This window comes from Pungitius pungitius, chromosome 8 (genome assembly GCF_949316345.1).
Source record: "Pungitius pungitius chromosome 8, fPunPun2.1, whole genome shotgun sequence".
In the NCBI taxonomy this organism is placed as follows: domain Eukaryota; kingdom Metazoa; phylum Chordata; class Actinopteri; order Perciformes; family Gasterosteidae; genus Pungitius; species Pungitius pungitius.
In genome coordinates, this window is record NC_084907.1 from 4,479,255 (window position 1) to 4,488,946 (window position 9,692).

A 9,692-nucleotide genomic window follows, 5' to 3' on the forward strand; every position below is an offset into this window, starting at 1 on the left:
ACATCTGGCGCTGTTTGCGGTTCTTTGCAGAACGTAATTCTTTACAGAGCTCCATGAATCACTTGAAGAACACAGAAGCTCGTCTGCTTCCTCTCCACATTGTTCCTTCTCATCCTCTCCCACATCCCTGACAGCTGATTCGTTTCTTCTCCTTGACTCGCGTCTTTGTCCCCTGCTATATTGCTTTTACCACTCTGTCTCTCAGTCTGTTACACCCCCCCCCCCCGCCCCTCCTGTGTCTCTCTTCTCTGTCTGTCATCCGCCCCCGCCTCCCCCTCCAAGGAGACGGCATTAACAACAGCAGCAGCTTCAAAGCTTCATTCTTGATAAATGTTTGATTTAACACTGTGTGATAAGGAGGGTAAATAGCCGTGTGCTAAATGTACTAAAGAGGACAGAAGTAACCACTGAATAAACCAGCAAAGACAGGGCAGCCCTTGAAGTCAATTCACTTTGTGCACAGAGACACAAATGGTTCAAGTGCTTTTGCTTTGTCACAACATTAAGTTTGGTTTAAGTTTGCGCTGCTGTGGGGGGGGGGGGTGTCACACGTCAGGTAATGTGTAAATGTTATGCAGATTTCATTTAAGCAATTGCACCTGATTAGACCTTGAGATTATTGAGATAAATACCGTTTTAAATGGCAGGGTGGCACGTTATGTGCATTATTCATATTCACCGAGCCGTAAATTATGCTAAATGATGCTGAAAATACACATAACTGCTCTGGAATAGGGGTGGGGGGGAGGTGTGGGGTCAAACGAAGGGTTAAGAGGAACTTTTGTCTCATTTTTCCACATCCCCGACGGCCGATTGTAGATTTGTCCATTGTCCCCATGTCCCGGGCCAGCTGAGCCAACTAATCAGTGGCAATCAGGTAACCAATCAGGGCACAGGTACACCAATTATGGAGCGCCGGGGATCTTGGGAGTTCCAATTAGAAGACCTGATTTGGCTCTAATTTAGAGCAGCTGCTCCTGAAGCTCTCCGGATGACAGCTCGTACTCCCCTTTCCAGGACCGAGGCGTCTGCACCTGACACGCGTGCACACACACATACACACACACACACACACACACGCACACAAGGAATGGAATAATAATTGTAACTATTTGCTCAGAGTAGCAGTGCAGAACCACTCGGAGCTCCGTGAGGACGAAGACACATTCCAGCTGACACTGTTCTCCTCCTTCTCTTTCCTCCTCCTCTTCCTCCTCCTCCTCCTCCTCCTCCTCACCAGTCTCTCCATCCTTCTCATCTCTGCCCTTCACTCGGCATTGACAGCGGCAGCCAATTACTCGGCATAGAATACGTGTAGCAATAATAGAGGTATGTTCAATATTTAATGGCTTAAATGCATGTGATGGCTGAGGGGCTGTTAATTGCGCCTTGGTAAACAATGAGGATGTAAGTCAGCACACACACTTCGGATGGAAATCGCTTGTCGAGCTTTGCAAAGGAAATAACCACCGAAAGACAGAGAATGCAAGTAAAACGATTGACATTGCAGATCCGTGCCATATTAGCTATCGGCTGTTAGCTATTGGCGAACGGGAAAATATTACATTAGCAAGGGGATGCAGATGTATTTCATGAAGAATCCCAAATCACTCTGAATTCATCCACACAACGTGGACGCCAAGGTTTCACCTCAACGACTTAATTGAGCATTTATCGTCTTGATGCAACAAGAGGAACCTTCATTTTGAAGGTGCATCAGGTAGAGCGCTAACAGGCGATGCTATCACGCATCTCACAGCAGCTGTGACAGTGTCTGAGCACCCGGCATCGTGATGTCATCACTGACTCCGCCTCCTGTCGTCCTATCAGAGAGCTGCTCCTATCTGGCAGATATGAAAATGGCTCCCAAACTTTCACCGCTGAAATTACAATGGTAAATAAGCATATGATACAGAAAATGTGTTTGATGGGGCCCCTCCATCAAAACACCATACTGAGATTTTTGTTTTTGTTATTCTTTATTATCCCGCAATTGCAGTCTTTTGATGTTGATCTATTCTAATAATAAAGTCGTAGCAGACACTTCAATCACTCATTAAAACGCACTTTTACAGACTGGCTTTACATGATGTCGTTTCTCTAATGTTTTATTTCATCATCATTGCATTTATTTTCATCATATTGATTTATTTTATGTTTCACATGTTGTAATGTTTAACTTTTATCAGAGTTTTGTCTCTTTCTCTTTTATAGCTTTGCTTTTGCTGCTTTGCCCATCAAAGCACTTTGTAAACTTTTTTTTAAAAGGTCCTATAGGAACAAAGCTAGCATTATTATCACAACAAATTGCCAGGCGTGAAACGAGAGATGGGGAGATAATCTACGATAAGATGATTGTGTATTACTACATCGAAAAATCACAAATGATACACAGGCTTATTGTATAAAAATACACCCGTCAGAGTGATGAAAGGAGTTGATGAATGAAACATGAGCCATAAATTGTAGGCCTACATGTTGACAGGGGCCAAGCAGCTCTAATGGAGGGGGGGGGGGGGTAATGCTAATAATAATACCACTCTGCCTCTTCTTGACTTTATTAGGCCTAATGGCGCGGCCCAGTGAGCTCCATTCTGTGGATAAGTGCACAATAAATCCCCGCTGGTAGCTGTTAGCCGTTAGCAAATGCGGCTTGTGCTAGCTTTAGCTCTGTTTAGACTCAGGAGATGTTGGAGTCAGGGGTCGTTTGTTGGCGGTTTTCCCAGAGTCCTCTGCACCTTGGCGAAGATAATAAGCCGTTAATCAGTCCTACCTGATACGAGGGCATGTGGGCACAACGTGTGTTTTGTGTGGTTGTTGTCGATAAAAGGTGTGATTTAAAATGCCAGATTTAGCCCTTATAGTGGCAATGCTTAGGCTACCACAAAATGGAAATCTTATCTTCAATCTAAATATCTGTCCCAGCAGTAAAATGAGGTTTCCTAACAGTCACCACTACTCTGAAGCTCCATTAGGTAGCCAATATTTCTCTGTACTTTTCAAACTTAGTGGAGTAATGCCGCATTTCTACTTGAACTTCAGTAAAGTACATTGGGTCACATGTATACACGTTTGTTTACAAAGGTGTGGTCTGAGTGCTTGTGCGTGCGTGTATGGAGCCTCTCTGGAGGCCTACTGCTACCGATACGTTATCTCAAAGCTCCTTCCTGCTGCCACCTAAAAGCTATCGCCACTCAGATATTATTAGTCTCTGATCTCGCTGCTGCTCATGCACACACACACACACACACGCGCGTGCTACAATAAGTCACATGGTTAAAAACACACACACACAGGTCTCTTTGGCTTTCCTGCTCAGCACTGATAACAATGGGAAAGACCGTTGTGCAGGAGCCCCTGGTAGCGTCTCTCTGAACAATATGCACACGAAGTAAAGGTCTAAAAAAAAAGGCACATCTCACTCTTAGCGTGTTGCTCCCGTGTGCCGTGCTGGTTGCGGCGTGGGCGGTGATACCGTGTTCTTTTACAGGCAAACCTCAATCAAATGCTTTGTCCTCACCTCGCAGTTCTGCGTCCCCTTACGTGGGAAGAGAAAGGCACGAACAATCTCAGGGTCACAGGTTTTACTCCCAGTGGAGCGCCTGAAGATGCAATTTTTCTGAATATTGTGAACTTAATTACTGAGCTGTGATCATGTTTAAACGAAAACTGCTCAAGGAGTGTTAACAATTTTAAAAGTTTAAAAGTTGTGATTAAAAAAACTGCACCCTGTTTCATTCTAACGTTTACTCACAAAAACAACATTTTAGTTAATCCTCTTTTTTCGCAGATTTTCCTACAAAAATACACGTTGTATTTTCAACGTTTTGGCCACCAAAACACTTGGTCAGGTGAAAAAGCTGTTTGGGTTAAAATAAAATTGAATGTAAAATGGTAAATAAATTAACGCTGACACCTTGTCTCCATCAGTAGGAGGAGAGATCTGTTGGACCCCCCCCCCCACGGCCCCTCTGTCTGCTTTCCACCTCATGCTCCACAGCACTTGACTCACAGACAAAATCCTCTCCGACCCCAAAAAGTAAAGTGAACCACCCTGAAGACCGTTTGAGCCCCCCCCGTACTCACAGAGAAACACTGTGTGGCTGCACATCACTTGATTCAAAATGAAGAATCCTCTCTGTGACACACACACACACACACAGACACACACACACACTCGGCGTGATTCCACACAAACGTACGTGATTAAATGAGTTCATTATTTGGGTGACACGAGAAGGTCGCGCCCCCAAGGGGGGAGCCGATGGCGATGCCGATTGCAAACCGGGGGGGAGGACGCGCTAATCAGGTTCCATTCTTTCTCCAGGATTTAATCGGCACCGAGCCGTCGTCAATTATCAAACCACCTCCTGAACCCGGGCGCGGCACAAAGGCTGGTTAATGAGTGCCCAGGTGATTGGAGGGGACGCGGCAGTAACGGGGGAGAAGAGGGGGGGGGGGCACCTAGAAGGCTGATGAGGGCGAGCACCAATAATCACAGAAACTTTGAGCTACCTGGAAAGATTCTGCTGTGACAGCGAGGTGAGCGAATGTGGACAAATAGGAAATTGTATTTTGTCTCTTTGTGTTATTTGATAATGACTCATATCTCTTCAAATCATTGGGTGAAGGGTCGAGCCATTCCCAACCCACGAGCCGCAGCTTGTTCTATATGAATTGGGTCATTAATAACCCGATCATGGATGTGTTCATCACAGTACATCCTGGTCATCTGGGTCAGGCTACATGCTACCAGGACAGGGTACACTCATGTGTGTACTTCACCTTCGATAGTACTTAATAAACATCATAATGTCCATGAATCCAACATAACTAGGTCCATGGATAGAACCGCATCATGTCCATGGATCAAACCTCATAATGTACATAGATCATCATGTCCATGGATCAAACCTCATAATGTACATAGATCATCATGTCCATGGATCAAACCTCATAATGTACATGGATCATAATGTCCATGGATCAAACCTCATAATGTACATGGATCATAATGTCCATGGATCAAACCTCATAATGTACATGGATCATAATGTCCATCGATCAAACCTCATAATGTCCATGGGTCAAACCTCATAATGTCAATGGATCAAGCCTCATAATGTACATGGATCATCATGTCCATGGATCAAGCCTCATAATGTTCATGGATCAAGACTCATAATGTACATGGATCATCATGTCCATGGATCAAACCTCATAATGTCCATGGGTCAAACCTCAAAATGTCCATGGATCAAACCTCATAATGTCCATGGGTCAAACCTCATCATGTACATGGATCAAACCTCATAATGTCCATGGATCAAACCTCATAAGGTCCATGGATCAAGCCTCATGATCTTCAGTTACTAACGTCATGCTTTTCCTTCAGCGTGTACCCGGCTGTTGGACTGATTCTTCCCCTGGAGACGGACCGGTGCGACGTGGCCTCCTCCTTCCAGCACCTTGCTCTGGCTGCCAGACCAACATAGAATGCAAAGCCCCCGCCCCCCCTCCTTCACTCCCCCCTCCTCCCCCCCGCCCATCTGCTCCCCGGCCGCTTACTGGAGGCTTTCGGGGGCTGCTGGTTTCAGAGCTGTGGAATGTGATGCCTCGGGTTCCAGAGCCAGTCGACATCTGTTGCTTCTTCAAAAGATGCAACTACAGGAACATCTATCAGCCTCTTAATCGGCACGTACATGTACATATATGTAAATATATTCTTAGAATATATCTGTCTGCCTTCACACGTCCTCTTACTACAAACATTCATTCAAAAGCATTTGTCAACAGCCTGAATGTTAAATAAATATTAAAAATCAAAGTTACGACTATTTACTGGAGTTTCTTGAAATTAAAATATGTTTTGAGGATTAACTTTTATTTCCCTTTGAAGAGAGAAGCCTCTGTAGATTAATAAGTCGTTTGGCACCAGAATGTTTCTTTGGTACCAGAAGTTTAGGCGTATTACATAAAATATGAGAACAATGAACCACGTTAAAATACTTATTGTGGAATGCTGAAGAAGAAGAATGATGCAGCACCATTTTGTATAAAGGTCCTGCCGCAGCTTTGGGTCTTTAAGCCTGACTTTAACTGTTCGAGATCCACAGACCGACTGCTTTCAGGCTGATCAGGAACGAGAAACTCTCAGCGGCCAGTTGTCCCTTCAGAATTAAAGCCCAGCTGATATCTGTGCGAAGGGTTCCCTGTGCTCAGACCTTCAGGACACCATGGATGGGTCTAACCTCAGCCCACTCAACCTCACGTCCCTCCTGTCAGTTCAGTCTGCTTGTGTCTGCACACTGACTTCAGACCGAAGAGGGAGGGTGTCTCTCATCCAGCCGGATCGTACGCATCCTCCAATTATGGATAGTAGTTTAATCCATTAGCGTGTAATGGTGTTAGCCAGAGCTATATGCACTGATGAGACGCCTCGGCAAGTTCCTCCACAGGGCCGAAGGTCAGAAAGGTCTTACTTTTTCCGTATAAACCCCATTTACATCCAGGCGCCATGCAGAAGGCCGCACTTTTAAATAAGCAGCAGCTGGGGACTAGAAATCGATCTAGAAGTATAGATCATAACAAGTCTGCATAGAGTTTACTTGCGATAAAGTTCCTTCCAAACAAAGTGTGGCGTTTTTCCTTCTGTGGAAGATGCTGCTGCGTGGAAGTTCAGAACATTTAGAAGTTCCTCTCCATGCGATTGTTCCTCCGTCCCATTGGAAGTCGGATGTTTGGACCTTGCCGAGAGATGAGCGTGTTTTACGACCAACCAGAAGGTCTCATGAGCATCTGTCACCGTGTCATTTATAATTAAAGGTGTCTTTTTTCATCAATGACACGAGCACGGGCCACACAACATACATGACATGTGTTAATGGAGCCATTAGTTGATCGGAACGTACAACTACTTCTGATTAAATGATCTGTATTGAGGATGACGATGAGAGAACGTGAATTATCACGCTTTGATTCTCCTTGTGCTCTCATTGCAGTAATGCAGTCCTCCGTGTGACCTCAGCTGGTTGTGAGTTTGAATCCCGCCCATTATTTATCATTATTTGTTCTGTCAAGAGAATCTGGATCTCTCTCAGTTATTTGGTCGACAATAAAACATAATCTTGGCAAAGCGTTCGCCCGGAGATCAGATTTCTCTCAGATATACACTCGTCTGTCGGATTACGTAGCGTGCGTAACCTTGCCAGCACTGGTGCCTTGTGGGAAATGTGACTCCTCTCCTGTAAACAAGAGGACTTAAAAGGGATCCTACTTAGCTGGGTTGGTTGTAGTTTCTCTCTCTCTCGCTAATTCAGTCTCAGCAACTGGTGGAATGATGCAGATTTGCTTGATTTAGTTTGACTTGTTTTATTTACTTTGAATCATTGCAAAACCATCTTGGCGACAGGTGACCCTCTTCATGTCCGGGTCAGAGTGGACATCGCATGCTGCAACGCTTTTCTGCAAATTAACCATGACACACTGCCTTATATTCTTAGTGAAAGAATTGATGAAAAAAACAACAGTTATGACAACAAATCGTATTTAAAAGAAACGCAGACATTGTGTAAAAGCTGTTACACCTGCGTTCCGTGTACTGGCCAGCAGGGCTAACGGAGAGGAGTCCATTCAAAGCTTTAGGGCAGGGCTAATTTGTGATTGACAGGTGGCCGTCACATCGATTTCAGACCTGTGAAGTAATTTATGTTTCCATTCCAGCACAAACCCTCCAATCACAGTTTATGAATGCAAAAACATTTGAATACGTGCTTTCGGTGTCTGCTCGCCCTTCAGTGGTGCCAACAAACAGACCAATATTTGAATAAGTATATGATTATTTCTATATGAGCTAGCATAAAAAGGAGCTTGTTTTTTCTTTCACCCCAGAATGAAATGAGTAGAATAAAGAAACCAATCGCTTAGTTAAACTTCAAATTCTCGCTTCAGAGTGTGAAAAAAATGCATATTTTAATTGAACATAATTATTTTCATCTTCTCCCTAAACCAAAGTCATTCCTGGACTCATCGGAGGCTTCAAGCCAATTTCTCAACCAGAGCTGAGCGCTGGACCAGAAACCAGACACCACGAGCGGCCCTCCACTCCCCGCCAAAATAAGACTCAGCGCTGCGGTGTTGGTCTCTGCCAGAGAGCGCTCATGCAAAGTGGGGCCGGGCTTATAGCAGTGAAGCTGCTAAACAGGGATTGGGCGGTGTGGGGGGGGTTAAGAGGATTGGCTGTAAGTGACCTCCAGATTGTTGCCTTTACACGGAGAGCTTTCGCTACAACATGGCTTAGTCCGTAATGACAGTGAGAGGGTGAGGCTGGAGGAGAAGAAGATGAAGAAGAAGAAGGTTTGCTTTTTGTGATGGAAGAGAGGAGCTAAGATGTTTGATGGCAGATGTTGCCGAAAGAGACGTAGAAATGAAGAGGAGGGGGCTGCACGGATGTTAGCATCTTTGGAATTTCTCTTCCCCAATTTTAAAGTGACTTGTTTTGTGTTTTAATGTGTCCCTTGCTGCAATAAGGGGAACTTGGATGGATGTTAACAGAGGACAACGTGTACGTATCAAGTATAAGCTGCACAGACTACTTCCTGGTGAACAATCCCCTTTGTGGAAGGAACCCGCTGACTTCCACTGCCTCCCCCCCTCCCCCCTCCCCCACCTGTGTATGTCACATTGAAACAAACAGAAAGCTAAAAGAGAGGATCACCTGTCCCGCGTTTCAAAGTGTGTGTGTTCATTTCAAGTCATCACTCAGTCGAGCATTCGGCCATGAACTCCCCGGCCTGTGTGTGTTTGTGTGTGCGTGTGTGTGTGTGTGTGTGCGTGTGTGTGTGTGTGTGTGTGTGTGTGTGTGTGTGTGTGTGTGTGTGAGGGAGAGCCTTCCTCATGACAATCACTCCTCACTCCACAATTACAAAAAGCACAGAGCTGCAGGTAATTACCATTGATCAGTACACAGAGACACACACAATCAGGAGGCCCAGCGGCATTGATCCACCCAACCCAGCCTCCAGGGAGGAGGGTGTGTGTGACAGCGAGAGCAGATACAATGTCCATGGGGGGGGGGTATTGGAAATTGTTGCTGGGATTGACAGATGGGACATTCCTGTCTTCACCGTGAGAACCGTCTGTACGTGTGGACGGTGAGTCTGTGTCCGTGTTATCTGTCCTCCAGCTGAGTGTCGCCGCGGCGACAAGCGCAATTGATCAGAATCTGAGAGAGGGAGCGTGTGTGCGTGTGTGTGTGTGTGCGTTTCTTTGGGGGGGGGGGGGGGTGGTTCTCTTCTCACCGGGTTCTGTGCAACAAAAACAGCAACAAGAGTTCTTGATTTGTGACATATGGCTCAAGGCTAAAGATATTCCATTTTTCTTTAGGACATTTAGGTCAACTTGAGAGGTTGGTTTTCAATCCTAATATTTGTCTATACAAGCTGGTCTCAGCTGTTGCATCGTCACGTGTACTTTTTATTTACGTTACTTCGCTGTGAGGGTAGATTTTACCCATCTCCAGATAAGCAACGATTAACAAGAAAACCAAAAAAGAGGGAGTTTAGCAGTTCCAAGATGTTTGTGATCCTCTTCTTCGGGCCTTTGTGAGTGTGATTTCACCATATTTCATTTATTAATACCAAATTGCCATCTTTTCACACTGGTACAACATCGTGTTGGTGCACAAATAGGTA

General features: G+C 45.1%; 1 long non-coding RNA gene across 2 annotated transcripts in view; it reads left to right on the top strand.

The window, feature by feature from the left end:
- LOC134132297 (uncharacterized) overlaps positions 1-5,789 on the top strand; it is a 33,275-nt gene extending 27,486 nt beyond the window's left edge. For both annotated transcript variants that reach the window (XR_009956846.1, XR_009956847.1), the window contains one exon: positions 5,396-5,789. This is a non-coding gene — a long non-coding RNA (uncharacterized LOC134132297). The remainder of the gene's footprint in view (positions 1-5,395) is intronic.
- Positions 5,790-9,692: the final 3,903 nt, after the last annotated feature.